The following is a 16474-nucleotide window of genomic DNA, read 5'->3' on the forward strand; positions in this document are numbered from 1 at the left end:
GTCATGGCAATAAAGTTAAGAATTTGATGTTATTAAATCACTTTTCATTTAAGATAGTTTATGCAGCCTTCAAGCCAAGCCCCGAGGGAATTTGGGAGGAAAAGTACAGGGACCGCAGGACAAGTAGGTCGCAGGGAGCGGCCTCGTCAGGTGGCGGGTGCGGGGCAGGCTGCGCGTCAGGAGACTCCCTGTCTATCCACAGCTCTCTTCGTGACTCAGTTTATGACCTTGGGCTACTTCCTGAAGACTCTCGCCTCAATTCATCTTAGACAAAATGGGGCCAGAGTGAGCCTCTGACCCTGGCGAGGGGATCACACCCGGGAGGCCTCTGCCTGTCGTTTACTCCCCCAGAGGAACCCCTGCCACAGCACTGTTTGAAAGTGTTTTTTTCCATTCTCCACTCTAACAACTCTGGTGACAGTGGACATCACCTCCATTTCCAAACATTTTTAGCTGTCAATAATTCGTTTGGGGAAATATCTAGAAGAGGCACATTCATAGAGACAGAAAGTAGCATAGAGGTTACCAGGGACTGGGGAGGGAAAATGCGGGCTGTTGCTGAATGGTTACAGACTTTCCTTTTGGGATGATGAGAAAATTTTGGAAATAGATAATGGTGATGGTTGCATGTAATTAATGCCAGTAAATTGTATACTTAAGATGACTAAAAGCAAATTTTGTATTGTATGTATTTTACCATAGTAAACAGTTTTCATCGTGGGCAGCGCTGTGGTCTCAGTAGGAAGGTAGACCGTTTATCTGAGTTTTACAGAAGGTCGCACGCCAGGAAGGAGCAGGGTCAGGATCCGAACAGAGTCCTTGCCCCCTGGACCGTGGGTGTCCTCTGGTCCCCCTGCGTCACTGCGGGAGCAGACGCGTTCTCGCTGTTGGCGGTGCTCCCATTGTGAGCTGGCCTACGCAGGGGGGCGCTGAATGTGTCTGCCACCACTTTCAACTGGAGATGAACCCTCAGTAAGGCCTCACCTGGCATTCTTTTTTTGGCAGCCACACACATTGTTGATTTACACAGAGCTTATAATCTTATAAACTTCCTCCCCCCTTGTCTGTTTTATACATGCTGCTCTTAAAAGAGATTCTCCCCATTCCTAAACTTGTGAGAATGGTGTTCTGGATCTAAATGCAAGAATTTAAAATTTATCCCCATATAAATACACATTGTTGCTTTTTTACTGATTGTTCCATTCTCATGCTTATTTTGAATCTTGATTCTGGCATGCATCGTATGTGTTATTTCTTTCATCGTAAAATGTTATCAAAGTTGTAAATCAAAATGACTTCAGTCCCCTTATCCAATTTATCGATAGAAATGCTGACACAGGCCGGGTTCTGACTACAGTAGTCAGACGGAGACCTACTGTTTCACTGACGAACTCCTCTGGTCTTGCCTGGTGACAGCAATCCCTTCACATAGCGCCCGCTCTGCTCCAGAAACTAAGAGCTTTAGACACTGCATCTCATTGAATCTGCACGACACCCCTACAAGGGGTTGTTGTCATAATACTCATTTTATACATGAGGGGACGAAGCATAGAGAGGTTGAGCAACTTGTCCAGATCACACAGCTGGCGAGTGGCAGAAGGGGATTCAACCCCATATCCTCCGCCCCCAGAGTCCGTGCTCTTAAGCTCTCTGCTGCACTGCCACCTACCCTCGGGGTTCCAGCCCACAGGGGGTGAGATGATACAAGGGACCCTATTAACTCTCATCAGTGGCGTTGCTACGATAACGTTCCTTAAATGTGCCATTGGTGGCAGACTCATCTGGAATGCCAGACCAAGGGACCAGTGCCTTTGCATGTGCTGTCTCTGCTCCCAAGGAACTTGGCTCGAAACTCCTCCTTTTCTTTCATCTTTGCTCTTTATCTCCTTCTTTTGTGTTACGTCCGCAGTTTGCCTATTGCATTTTGAAATGTATTTCAACAAAAACAAATGACACACATTTACAGGCTTCAGAGCAGGTGCTGGCACTGTGTGGGGTGAGGGGCACAGACTCGAGCCGCAGTGTCCGAGCCTCAAGCGTACAGCTGGCTGGTGAAGGCCGACACCCGCCGGCCTGGGGCCTGGCGTGTTCAGGGCTCCACAAATGCCCATGGCTGGAAGGGAGAGACCCGAGTACTGAGATGGTCCTAAGATGCTCGAACGTGCGTCTGTCAACTGCTTTGTGGTTTAGGTTAGGAGAGGACTAGTTTGCTCATCACAGCTGTTTACCCAGTGAAACTGTAGATGCAGCCCGCACCTGTGCGTTTCGGTCAGCTCAGGCCAAATTGTGCTGTGGTGACAGCCTGAAGACTCGATAACTCGTGACAATGAGAGTCTATTTCCTGCACACAGTACGCGCCTGTCCTGGGCCACAAGCAGCTTGACCCCCTGGCGTGGTCCCTGCAGGACCCGGGCTCAAGGAGCTGCCCCATCTGGGATTCAGCGGAGGAAACGACGACAAATTTCCCAGCAATACCTGTACCTACAATTCTTAGCGATTTTCAAAGTCTTCATTTTGTTTAGTTCAACAATCTGGTGGCTATTTACATGTATTTTCCTGAAGTTTGGATATTGCATGCTACCAGGGTAAAGTTAAGTTATGGCACATTCAAGAGAAACGTTAAGATTGACCAAAAGTGTCTTTTTAATTACTCAAGTTTAAAAAATTCTATTATTGTACCATACGTCATCACTTTAATTGTCACCCATATTTCTCCATAAAGCCTTTGTTCTCCAAACATATATTTATAAGCAATTGATCAGTCAGGAAAAGAGCTTCACGATTAATTTAGCTAATTTTGCTGTGCAGAAGTATTTCAGTGTCTGTTCAATGCACTTGTACCGAGCAAAATCACTGCTTAACAGACGACAGCAAAACTTGAGGTGAAGCTGTTGGTCACACGCTCTTCACTATATGACTCAGGGGTTGGGGTGAGTGAGTCATTGCTCGCGTCGATGGAAACGCCAGCCTGTTTCTATCCTCCCACAGGCAGTGGCAAAGTATATATACTCTGTTAATTGTTTAATTAAGAAGTAACTGTCCGGTGCATAATAGGTTACCATGAAATGGGGTTTTAACAAGTGGGAAACTTCTGGAATGACAATGTTATAACAGGAGGTAGCCCTGCTTCCTTGGAGCTTTCATAATAATCAAAAAGATATGCAAGTCACTTTTCCCCACCCAGCAGACATATTCCAGATCCTTTCCTCAAAGCTGCCAAGATAACAAAGCCATGCTGAGGGGAGAGATAGATAAAAGAAAATAAATCATGGCAACTGGTTAATTCTTCACGGAGGATCTCATTACAGGTCAGTGGACTTGACCTAAGCAGACGTTAGCGGTGATTTCCTGAGACAAAGCGTAGCACAAATCACTGTGGAATGAGTTGCAGGATCTTTTTCAGAGGCTTGGGAAAGTAGACTGTGTCACCTGCTTGGGCTCATCTGGCATGGGCTTCCCTCGGTGGGGGCAGTGTTTCCTAGCGCGCTCGGTCTGAGCAGTGCCGCGCGTGGGAGAGCAGTGCTGGCCAGCTTCCCAAGAAGGATGAAGAGCCAGAGCCCGGGCCGGGGCGCCGAGGGAACAGCAAACGCTGGAGACGGTCGTGATGCGCACGTGGGTTGGTTGGATGGGCTAGAGAGAGAGAATTTAAAATAGCTAAGCAGGAAGAAAAGAAAAGAAATTTTGTAATGACAGAAAGAATAGTAGACATGATCACTTTCTCTTGGAAATTATCTGAAAATAGTTGGCACAATCTGCAAAAGCACAAACAAATACACATGACTGTTTATGCAAATACTTCTATGGTATTTACAGTTTCAGACAAATATCTGTGGCCTTTGAAAGAATTCCCATGAGCCTTAGATCCTGCTCCCCACCCCCCCAAAGATTTGCTTAACTGCGACTCTCTGGTGCTGGATTTTCACTCCCTTCTTATTCCGCTGACATTTACTGAGCTCTCACTTCCAGCTCAGCTCAGCCTCGTGATGCGATGCGATGTGATGCTCTCCTAGGTGTGGGAACCGCTGGAGAAAGTCCAGGCTTTGTGGAGTCGGGTGGACCCGCCGAGACCACGGCTCTTGGTGGGGCATTTGCATTTGAGCCACGGGGGTGGGGAAGCCTCATTGCTGTTCCCCTGCTTCGATTTCACCAGCCAAGGAGCTCCTGCGATCTTGATTATATCAAAAGTCGTGGGGAGAACGCATCTCGACCTCTGTCAAATGCCAGTCTCAGCTGCACACAGCGTGCCCAGTGTTGCTCAGATGGTTGGAAGATACGCTGACATTTGGGGGATCCCTTACCCGCCTCAGTTCCTTGAGAACCAAATTCTGGAGCTCCTGCCAGCCTCACAGACACCAGTGGAGTCCCTGCTCGGGGCATATTTTGGGCACATGGGTGTGTTTGTCATCTTCTCCCTGGAAACGGTTTCTCACACCCACGTTGCCAGCGTGTGATCTGTGGTTATACCTCCCTCTGGGCTCCGCATCCTCTTTGCCTGGAGCGAGGGCTGAGAACAAGATGCAGCTTAGGGAAACGTACAAGATGTGGTTGTTAAGTGGCCCTTCCAAAGAGTCTTTTCCTACGTGTGCAGTCCCTTTGCGGGGGCAACCTGTGACTTCCTCCCGGGAAGCCAGGACCGCAGACGCACAGCGCTGGACAGACCTGGAGGACACACCCTGGATGTCGTCTCATGTCATTTCAGAGGACAGCCTCTGCCCTGTTTTTGAAGATTTTGAAAAAGACACAGAATAACTTTGCTCAGTGCTTATCCTCCAGTGTTCGCAACCGTTTCTCTAAGAAGAGCTTGTCTTTCTGCTTTCCTGTTGGGGGCCCCGCTGCTGTGTCTCTGTCAGGGAGGGGAGTGCTGGGATGTCCTGGTCAAATTTGTTGTTTTCCGGCCCTCCCGGCCCAGGCTTGTTAGGAGTCCCTTTCGTATCACCGTATCCTCAGACATGCTGGATGACAACAGCACATTTCGATGTTTAGAATTAGTTCCTCTCAATAAGGAAATGAAAACCAGAAGGGTGTTTCCAGCATTAACATCATAAATCAGCATTTCTGTCTCTGAGGATGTTTCTCCGGGAGGGGGCATGCTGAGGTGGAAAATGGGTTCTGAGACACTTCCTGTGGGACAAAATGGCCCACCCTCAAGCTTCTCCACTTCTCCCTAAAATCTGACTTAATGACACATCATCGATCTTCAAATCTGAAAGAAGTAATTGCGTGGAAGAATGCACATGCTTGAATAGCAGAATGGTTGGCTAGAAATTGTAAAACTGTTTTTATAAAATATGAGTAAAGGGTTAGAAATCAATAGTATTAAAGTGATATGAAGTTCTGATCACACTGTGCACTTATTTCCTCTGAATTTCCCTGTGTGGAAACTCCACCTCCGTTTTTAAATTCAGAATTTGAAAAAAGATCTAAAGGGTAGTTAATGGAAACACGCTCCGGAAGGTCGAACTTAGGATATGGCGTAGGGTCGTGGTTACATTGATGTGGAACGGTGCTTCTGATGTGTTGTTCCTGAAAGAGCTGAGTAAAGAGGAGTGTAGAGGCTTTTGACACATTGATAAGCACTAAAGTTGGAAAGGAAACAGCAAAGATGTGTTCCTGAGACAAAAGGAAGTCCTGTGGAGGATGAGGTGGCGGTTCCTTGGGGAGGATTCCAAGGGTGTGGTGTCAGAATTTGCAAAGTTGCGTTAAGGATGGCATTAGGAGCCTCAGAGCCTAGGACGAGGTGGGCACAGCCAGGATGTGGGAGGATGGTGTGGACGCGGGAAAGACGAGGTTTCGTGATGTCCTGGGGTAGGTGTGTTTTGTACATCAAAGGGCAAATGTTGAAAAACGAATGACAAAAGTACACATTTTTTAGAACTTAGGTGGAGATAATAGAAAAGTATTGTCTAGTTTTTTTAAATGCTTCTGTTGATGATTTAATTCTGAATGGCTAACTGGGGAAAGGCATAGACAGCTCGTGTCAGTGAAGAATTGAGTATAACACAGGACAGCAGTTCACGGTAGCGTGGTTGCCCAAAGATGTCCACATCCTACTCCTGTGGATTTATGTCACCTTACGTGGTAAAAGGGACCTAGAGATGTGATTCAGTGAGGATCTTGAGATGGAAGGTTGGGCGCAATGTCATAGTCATGTCTATACAAGAGGAAGCAAGGGGATGACGGAGGAGGCAGGGATGTGACAATGGAAGCCAGAGGTTGGAGTGACGCCAAGAAGGGGCCGTGAACCAGGGAACATGGGAAACTTCTAGAAGCTGGAAAAGGCAAAGAAAGAGACTCTTGCCTGGAGCTGAGAGGGGGAACAGCCCTAACAACTCCTTCATTTTAGCCCAAGCCCATCCAATTTCAGCCTTCTGACCTCCAGAACCACAAGGGAATACATTTGTGTTGTTTTCTGCCACCAAACGTGTTACAGCAGCAGCAGAAAACACACAGGTTGCAGTTTCTAGATAGCTGTAAGTGTCGTTGACTTTTACGATGAAGGCCTGTGAGCTTTCCTTCAATTCTAAGCTTTGACAATGCCACAAATTTCTAAAGATTCTGGCTCTGTGTTGTTACATTCTGTGGGTTCACAGGTTCATTTCTCCAAGTTCAGAAACTTGGATGTGGACTTGATTTGAGGCTGTGATGGAAAACCTCAGTCCGGTCTCCCTCCTGTGGTCGGTCTCCTTTACTCCTCACACAAACACTTCACTTCTGACACTTCTGGTCACCAAATGTCGTAGAGGGAGGGTTGCCCCACACCAGGCAATTCTCTGCAACACTAGCTGGGTGTCCTACAATTTAACTCAATTCTGACACTGTCTTCTAGGAGGTCGTGTCAGGTCCCGCAGGTGAAGGGCTCAGTGTGCCCCCACCCCACTTCAGATGCCGGTCGCAGCGGTAGCTCCCCAGGTGGCCCACGAGTTCTGTCTGACGTGGCTACAAATTGCAGGTTCCCGCGACCCCCTCCTTGGGTCCACTTTGCTGGAGCAGCTCACAGAACTCAGGGAAACACTTGCTTACATTGACCAGTTTATTAAAGGACGTGATAAAGGAGGCAGATGAGGAGATCCATAGGATGAGGTCTGGGAGGGTCCTGAGCGCCCCGGGAGTGGAAGTGCTCACCAGCCTGGAAGCGCCCCGAACCCTGTACTAGTGGGATTTCACGGAGGCTTCCTCCCGTAGGCGTGATTCATCGTTGACTCCACTTCCAGCCCCTCTCCAGAGAAGCGGGGGAGGCTGAAAATCCCAAGTTTCTCATCGCGGTGTGGTGTTTCTGGCAACCAGCCCCCATGCAGGAGCCACCCAGAGTCCCCTCCACGGGGCAAATGATGCTCCCAGGGCTCTTCTCACTTAGGAACTTACGATGCTTCAGGAGCTCTGTGTCAGGAACCGGGGACGAAGGCCAATCTCTCTATTTCTTATAACCTCCCAGAGCCATCTGTGCTGGGTATGAATTGTAGAAAACCACTATCCATATAAATACCCTCATTTGATCTTCCTAATACAGGTTTTATTCCCCATTTACAAATGAGGAAATTGCGGCTTGGCGAGTTAAATGACTTGCCCCAATTCAGTGGCGAATCAGAACTCCCAAAGCCGAAAGCCGGTGTTCTTTCTGGGGTCCCACAGCTCCCTGTTGGGCCTATGTGTCTACACCTGGGGACCTCAAGGTATTGAGGAAGCACCAATGATAGATGAACATTTCATAGGGTGATAATTTTCCACGTTGGTGAGAAAAGGAAAGGTGGAAAGTCATTCCTATTTTAGAAGTAGGAATGCCCTTGCCTGGGGTTCTCCTGTTGCCAGCAAAGGACAGCTCTTACAAGTGTCGTCTCTGACTGTCTTCTTGCTGTCCTGAGTTTCAGTTGTCCTGGTTTGGGCTATAATTTCCATGTGGGTAGTGTGTTCCTCCACGGAGAAGATGAGGACAATGCGTATTTGCAGGTTCTCTCTGTTAACACCGTGTGGCTTGTCCTAAATAGGGAGCCTGTCCATTTTTGTCCTGATTCTTCTTTCGACAGAGTGTCACTGATGCAGCGTTTCTCATCAGCCTCATCTTATTCTGGCTGCCTTCCCGACTGTGTTCTCCTAGGCTCATGTCCTTGCTTGTTCATCCTTGGTCCTGCACCCTCCCTCCCATCTTTTTTTAGATGTCCTTTAAAACCGCTTCTCTTTGAAGAATCCTAGTCCAGCCTCGTTCTTTTCTTAGGTGACTCTTCTCTTCTCTCTCTGTGATCGCTGCTGCTCTCTACTGGTGAAGGGTTCTTCGAAAACTCACAAAGAACATGTTTGACCATAGTATGGGTTCAACTCAGAGACTATGGGACAGCAGATTTCTGTGATTTACAGTGTGAAGAATGTTTTGAAATAAATGCATTCCCAGTAGTTCTAATAGTCATCCGTCTACAGACATTGGCAGGATAACTGAAGAACTGAAAGCGAGATGCAAAGGTGAAGTTTTCGTGTAGAAGAATGACTCTATAGTGAATAGAGAGTTTTAGATAACAAAGGAAAGAAAATATCCTACATTATGCCCCTATTCCAAATTTTTATCTTGCAGAGAAAAAATTTGCCAGTTATCTTTGCTTTTTTTTTTAATGGGAATCTATCTGAAGAGTAAATTCATGGAAGTATAAATGCTGAGTCGAAAGTTACATACACCTAAAATTTTAATAGATGCCAGCAACCACTCAAAACAGTTGTACCAACTTACATGAAAATGCTTGTTTGCCCACATCCACTCCAGAACTGAGTATTATCAATTCTTAATTTTTACCAATTTGATAGGTAAAAAATAGTATCTTGTTTTTAATTTGCTTTTCTTTCGTTAATAAATGGAATTGAGCATCTTTTCATATAAATATTAGTTATCTGTTTTTACTTTTGCCTGTGGGTCTTTGTGGAGTTTTTCTGGCTATACAAAAATGTTTACATTTCTGTAATTGCATCATCTGTTTTTCTTTAATAGTTTCTGTGTTTTGTGTCTTACTTAGATATTAAGGTTGCCAAATTTAGCAAACTAAAATAAAAGACACCAGTTAAATTTTAATTTCTGATAAACAATGAATCATATCTTGAAATAAATAGGTCCAACAGAAAATTTGGGACATACTTATACCAAAAACCCCATTAGAAAGGCTTTTTTTTTTTTCCTCATTCCAAGGTTATTTTGAAAAATTCAGGTGTTCTTCTAGAGTGTTCATGGTTTGTTTATTACAATTCAGTTTTTGATCCATCTGGATTTTCTTCTTTTGGTGGAAAGAATAAGATAGGGAGCCAATGCTTTTTTCTCCAAACGACCAGTATTGTCCCAACATAATTTATTGACTAATTTGTCTTTCCCACACTGATTTAAAATGGTATTGGATTTTCACTTTAAAATTGGAACTACAAAGTAAGTACACAAGCTGAGAACTAACATGAGAATAATCTCTATCTCAGAAGAAAATATGTTTCTTTTCTCCAGTTTATTTCTGCTTAGACCTTAAATTTAAGCATTTTGGCCATAAAACACTTACAGCCCAATGTGAAATAAATAACTTACCTGGTAACTCAGAGACACAACAGACTGAATTACCCTAAAGAATAGTAATATTTTTCTTTCTTTCTTTTTTTTTTTTGCTCAGGAAGATTCACCCTGAGTTAACATCCACTCCCAAGCTTCCGTTTTTTGTATGTGAGCCACCACCACAGCATGGCCGCTAACAGATGAGTGGTGTAGGTCCACGCCAGGGGTCCAAACCTGGGCCGCCAAAGTGGAGTGTGCCAAACTTAACCACTAGGCCACCGGGGCTTGCCCCAGTAATACTTTTCTTAAGAAAAGCTCACAAGAATTGCTGCACCAAAACTGTCATCTGGTTTAACAAAGTCCTTCACCTCCTTGATGAAATCAGCAGGCTGGAAGTCAGGCTCTCCAGCTCTCAGTCACTGATGGGGGTGACCCTCCCAGAGAAGCCTGCAGACGTGGTGGAAGAGGAAAGGGATTCACCATAAATTTAATGCCACTTCTAAGGTCTGATCTTAGAGAATATCTAGATAGTTTAAAAATTCCCTCTCCATTTTTTTCCAGTGGAGAAACAACAAAGGACTTATAATTGATAAAACCTCTATCAAGCTGACTCTAGGATAAAATGCATTCATTGCTTTGCTTTCTTTTAAGATACCATGTCACGAGCATCCTCCTGGTTTGCAAGTCTTGCCAATAACCCCTTTTTTCCTGAGAACTCAGGAGATACTTTCTCAGTCAGCAATTATTCCTAATAGGTCCCTGACCTTGGGTTGGGAAAACACACAGATGTATAAGAAATAACTGCCACATCGTGGGAATGCGCCCCATAAGCGGTCTGTTGCTCCCAGCACAGAGCAGCCTCTGCAGCAGAAGACCTGGGCTGAGGCGGTGACTTGCCAGGGCTGCGTCTGTGGGGACAACCACCGTAATCAGCAGGAAAACGTGTGTGCAGCCCAGCTCCCCTGGGGATTTGATGTTGTTAAATGATGGCTGTGGGGTAATTTGGGGCACCTTCTATTTGTGTTCCCAATCAAGGACGAATGGTATTGAATTAATTTTTTTCTTGCTTATCTCTGTCTGAGATGCGTGTGTTGGAACTGAAAGTGGTCATTTGCTTGTTGAACCTATTCTGTTTCTCACCATCGCTACCTGTGAGCTCCCCGCGTGGGGCTGGAATGCCAACTACAAGGGGCAAAGGAGGCTGAGGGGAGTGAAGGCAGTGCCGAAAGGAGTTTTAATTTGATCAAAGGAATTTCCAGTGATTTTAGCCTGACGGGCTTACACTGAAGAAGAAACTTGGAAAAGATATGTCACTGCCAACATGTTAAAATCATTTTCCGAGTTGTGAGCCCCAGATCTGTACTGATAATCGTTATCATGACCAGCCCCATCGAGTACTGAACGCTCACCATCAGGAAGCCATCCCCCCACGCACCTCCCATATGTTCTCTCCTTTACTCCTCAGGACAGCCGTGCAAGGTAGATATTATCATCCCCATTTTACAGACGAAAGATTAAGACTCAGAGAGATTAAGTATTTTTCTTAAGATGGTGAGTTAGCAAGTTGTAAAGGGCTTATTCAAACCTAGGTTTGTCTAACTCAAGTTCCTGTTCTGAAATGTCCTACACCGCAAGGCTGCTTAGGGTTTTCCCTCAGGGTGGACTTCAAGTATAGTCTTTCCTATTTATAATTGTTTCAAACCTTTATTGCTGCAAAATAACACACCTGCCGGTTTGCTGTATATCCTGCCAAAGCTGAATGCAAATTTTCTCTCCGGAAACTGCAGGTTTGGGGCTTGGTTTAATTTCCTCCGTGAAGGATAGGCAAGCTCGAGGAACAACTCTTACACAATTGAACGTGACGACTCTAAGTTCATCTAATTGGAGACCATAGTAAAGAAAGCGTAAGGATATTTATAACATTTATAGATCTGTAATCAGCCTTCCATCCAGAGGTGGAACCAGCTGTGGAGCAAAGCCGTGGTGTTGATATGAAACCTCCCAAGCTTTTAGAAGCCCTTAGGACAATGTCGTTGCTGAACTCGAGTGGCAAAGATGGGCTCAGGATGGAGCAAATCGAGGTAAGAATGCTTCCCACGGCCTCCGTCTCAGCCGCTGTGCCCCTCCTGTGATTTGTGACACAGCCTCATGCAGCTTCTGGATCAGCTGTCGGGTGCCGTCCTGTGATCATGCAAGAGGACAAGCATTCTTTTCTCTTCTCTTGGCAAGTTCTTATGATTGCTTCAAACAGCAGCTAGTCACATTGGCTAATTATTCTCAGTAAGGACAGCTCAATTGTGCCAAAACCAAATTCAATGTTTTTATCAGCCAATCTTCAACATCTTTTGGTAGAAGCAAATCTTTTAAAAATCATTAATCAGTAGATTGAGTCAGTATTTCCATGAGGTGCATTTTCATTCCCTCTCCTGTTAGAAAGCCCCTAGCACAGAGTCTGCTAAAAATGAAAACATCTGATAATACCACATCAAACGTGTCTGGATTAGATATCAACGATCGACAACTTCTGCCTGGAAATCCTCTGTGACGTGGTCACCTCTCACCTGTAGCATCTCCACTGAGCATTTGTTTACACACTGAGGCTTCTGTAGAAAACTGACAAAGGCCGACTGAGTCCCAGCTCCACGTGGACTAAGCTACCTGGGAATGTGTACACGGCAGGTGCTTCAGTCTTCATTATGAAATGTCATTGTGTCACTTCTGTGTCAGGAGTCTAACCTGACGAAAGACTCTCCAGTCGACCAGTGACAGCGTGCTGTGAGCGATTTCAGTCTTGAATGATTTGCGTCAAAAACCAGGCTGATGCATTTGATCTTTAAAAAGCATTAAGTCAGTTATTTCCACATGTGAGTAACCATCAGCACCACCTGGAAAGCTGGTTAAAACCTCAGTGTGTGGGGCTGGCCCGGTGGTACAGCAGTTAAGTGCGTGCGTTCCACTTCGGCGGCCCGGGGTTCACCAGTTTGGATCCCGGGTGCAGACATGGCACCGCTTGGCAAGCCATGCTCTGGTAGGCATCCCACATATAAAGTAGAGGAAGATGGGCATGGATGTTAGCTCAGGGCCAGTCTTCCTCAGCAAAAAGAGGGGGATTGGCAGCAGATGTTAGCTCAGGGCTAATCTTCCTCAAAAAAAAGAAAACCTCAGTGTGATTCAATAGATCTGAGACCTTGGAATCAAGATCATAAAAACACCTCAAATGATTTCATCAGCCAGCTTTGTAAAACTGCTATCAAGGGCCCTTTAAATGTATTATACAGGTTACTTTATGTAAAAATAAACACAATCTAATTTATCGAGTTTAGTCCTAGCAAAAAGTTTGTTCTGACGCATTGGCATTCTTCTTTTTCGAGTGAGGGCAGCTGTGTGACTCATCTCTGCTCTTTTTCCCTTGGGTGCCGGGACGCTTAGAGGTAAGTTCCACTTATGCTTAAGGCAGGAGCTTTTCTTAGCCTGGGATTTCTATTTTTTTCCATCCTACCTACATTGTCCTTGCTCTTTACTGTCAGTAAGGCCTGTATTGTACGTAAGTCTTTTGTTTTTATTGTAATCCGTTTCAGATTCTTTTTAAAAGTAGGTCATGTTATAAATAATAAGGTTTAGAGCAGGAATAGATAGCACCTCTTGAAAAGGTGTGGAGGATAAATCATGCCATTTTTTGCATCAGTTGGCTGTGCTGCCCCACCAGAGGCCTGGCACATCGGACGGCATCATGCCTGCAGAATTACTGTGTGATGGTGAAAGTGGTGAAGACTGTAGACTTTAAAGTAAGCTTTCACCAAAACACGTAAGTGCAAACTCCTGTAATGCTGTGCTGTATTATTTCTCGTAGAAATGCGGGTCAAGCTTGACAACTGAGAACATTGCCCAGGTTTCTCATCTACATGGTTTGTAAACACAGAGAATGGAAACACCTGTTCTCAGAAGGGTTTAACGAAGGCTCTGAAGACTGATAGAATTTAACAATACAACATAAATTAGAAACGTGTGACGAAAAGACAAACCGTGAGGGGTCTGGTTGGCACAAAAAGTCACAGCGTCTCGCTGGAATGGGCCCAAAGTTCACCTTGCTAGCAGCCCGCATGGAAAGGAAAACTCTGCTCAGATGAGCAGGAAACAGCTGTGGTCCTAAGACTAAGATTTCTGTTTCCCATGGGAGCTCAGGTTAAAGGCCATTGTCTTGTCTCTTGATTGGTTCAGCTGCCATCACGCGATGCTAGTAAATTGTAATGCAGTTCAGATTTTTACATGAACTGGTTAAGAAAAGCTCAAGAAGTTTTCCAGCCCATTTGAAGAAGAGGTTGCTGTTTTCCCTGTCAGCTGACAGAACAGGTGTGTGGGGTAGAAGGAACTCATTTGGAGAGACGGAGTCTCGAGGAAGAGACGACCGATGTCTAGGATGCTGTGCACCAGCTCTTCGTCTCTTTGTCTGGTGGAAGTGGGTCTGCGGCCGGCCCGTGGAGCCTTTCTGCCACTCAGGCCCGAGGGCCCTCTGGGTGCACCTAGTGTCAGGGTCTGGATTCCACCCCCATTTCCGCCCCCGTCTCCTCCTGTCTCGTCCCAGGGCACCTGCTCATTCTGCAGGGAAGTGTGTGGACACCATGAACAGGACCTGGACATAGACTCAACCAGGCAGTCTCAGAAAGAGCCGGCTCAGTAGCTTCATGTTTCACACCAGTTTTTTTTTTTTCACTATTAGAACTTTACACTGTGCTTCTTAAACTTTATTGTGTGTCAGAATCACCTGGGAGCTTCTCGAAAATGCAGATGCCCGGACCCCAAATTCCGATACAGTCAAGTAAGGTTGAAACCCAAGAGGCTGCATTTCAGCGAGCACCAGAGGTGACCCAGACCTGAGAAAGGCTGGCTGAGGGGCGAATAGTGCAGGTAAAACCATACAGAGACTGTTTCGAGTCACTGTCGTTTGTTCGGTTGTGTACACTTGGGCAAACTAACCTCTCTGTGCCTCAGTTTCTTTGATTGTAAAAGGACAATTAAAAATTCTTGCAGCCCAGGGTTATTTTAAGGATCAAGGGAGACTCAGTGTCCTGCCAGAGCACCTGAGGGTAGAAAGCACTGAGTAAATGCTGTCCTCTCACAGGAGACGCCCAGTGCTGGGTGCGGGGCGGGGCCAGCCCTGGAAAGCCCTTCTCAGGCGCCCGCAGACCCGCTCTTGCTTTGGGACGTTCATACTTGCCCCCTCCGTTAGCATTTCCGCACACCGCGGAAGAAATCCCTGGCTTACTTTTTTGAGTCCTTTGGTGTAATCATCCTCTTTTTGCTTTTTGCCTGCATCCTCCACACCATCCTGATTTTACTGCATTATATTCAAATTTCATTAGGCCATTTATCCAGTTCCTCAAATGCCAAAAATCGTGATTTTTTTTAAAATTGAGGTTATGATAGTTTACAACATTGTGAAATTTCAGTTGTGCGTTACGATTTGTCAGTCACCATGTAAGTGTGCCCTTCGCATCTTGTGCCCAGCCCCTACACTCTCTTTCCCCCTGGTAACCACTAAATAGTTCTCTTGTCCACATGTTTGTTTATCTTCCACATATGAGTGAAATCATACGGTGTTTTCTTTATCTGGCTTATCTCGCTTAACATAATACCCTCAAGGTCCAACCATGTTGTTGCGAATGGGACAATTTTGTCATTCTTCACGGCTGAGTAGTATTCCATAGTATGTATATACCACATCTTTTTTATCCCAGTCATCAGTCAATGGGCCCTTGGGTGGCTTCCACATCTTGGCTATTGTGAATAATGCTGCCATGAACATAGGCGTGCGTAAGTCTCTTTGAATTGTTGATTTCAAGTTCTTTGGATAGATACCCAGGAGTGGGATGGCTGGGTCATATGGCATTTCTATTTTTAGTTTTTTGAGAAATCTCCATCCTGTTTTCCATAGTGGCTGCACCAGTTTACATTCCCACCAGTGGTGGATGAGAGTTCCCTTTTCTCCACATCCTCTCCAATATTTGCTATTTTTAGTCTTGGTTATTATAGCCATTCTAACAGGTGTAAGGTGATATCTTAGGGTACATTTGATTTGCATTTCCCTGATGATTAGTGATGTTGAACATCTTTTCATGTGTTTATTGGCTATCTGTATATCTTCTTTGGAGAAATGTCTGTTCATATCCTCTCCCTACTTTTGATTGGGTTGTTTGATTTTTTGTTGTTGAGTTGTGTGACTTCTTTATATATTATGGGGATTAACCCCTTGTCAGATATATGATTTGCAAATATTTTTTCCCAGTTGGTGGGCAAAAATAGTGGTTTTTTTTTTAAAAAGTTAATCTTCAGACCCACTGCTATGGAATTATGGGAGACTGAATTCTAAGCCCAAATCCGTTTGCAAGTAATGTTTGCTAACTCATCTGAAAGCTGCCTGATAAAATTGGAGGAAATTGAGGCAGAGGAGTGCCTTCAATTAAGGCCCTGAAGGCCCAGTTTGAATGACCCAGACTTTAATTATGTCACAAGTATCAATTTGGAGAAACCCTCAGTAAATCCTGTAACTGGATGATGGGCTTAAGCATTCCTGTGCAGAGAAGTGTTTCCTGTAGGGGAGGAAAACCGGTTTTCCCTCTGCCCGCCTTAGGTTCACTGGCTGGTCCCGGTACATTAGACTGACAAGAGTCAAATTAACAAGAGAAGAACAGAGAAGTTCATTAACATCGTGCAGACACATGGGGCCACATAGGGATGAGTAACTCAAGGAGGCGGTTAGAACTTAGGCTTATATAGCGTCTTAAAGGAAGCAATAAGTTTTTAGAGAGGTGGCAAGACAAAGGAAAAGGACTTTGAGTTTCTAGGGCGGCGTGTGCGGGAAGGTGACTATACGGGATAGTGGAAGGTAAGAGCTGGATAGTTACGTTTGTTGTGTGGCTTCCTCTGGTGCCCTCTCTGGGTTGATGAGGGTCTCAAGCTGCCTCTGGT

General features: G+C 45.3%; 1 protein-coding gene across 3 annotated transcripts in view; it reads left to right on the forward strand.

The window, feature by feature from the left end:
- Window positions 1–16474, forward strand: part of KCNMB4 (potassium calcium-activated channel subfamily M regulatory beta subunit 4) — a 67706-nt gene that overhangs the window by 35526 nt on the left and 15706 nt on the right. The gene's annotated exons all lie outside the window — the stretch shown is intronic.

This window comes from Equus caballus, chromosome 6 (genome assembly GCF_041296265.1).
Source record: "Equus caballus isolate H_3958 breed thoroughbred chromosome 6, TB-T2T, whole genome shotgun sequence".
Classification (NCBI taxonomy): domain Eukaryota; kingdom Metazoa; phylum Chordata; class Mammalia; order Perissodactyla; family Equidae; genus Equus; species Equus caballus.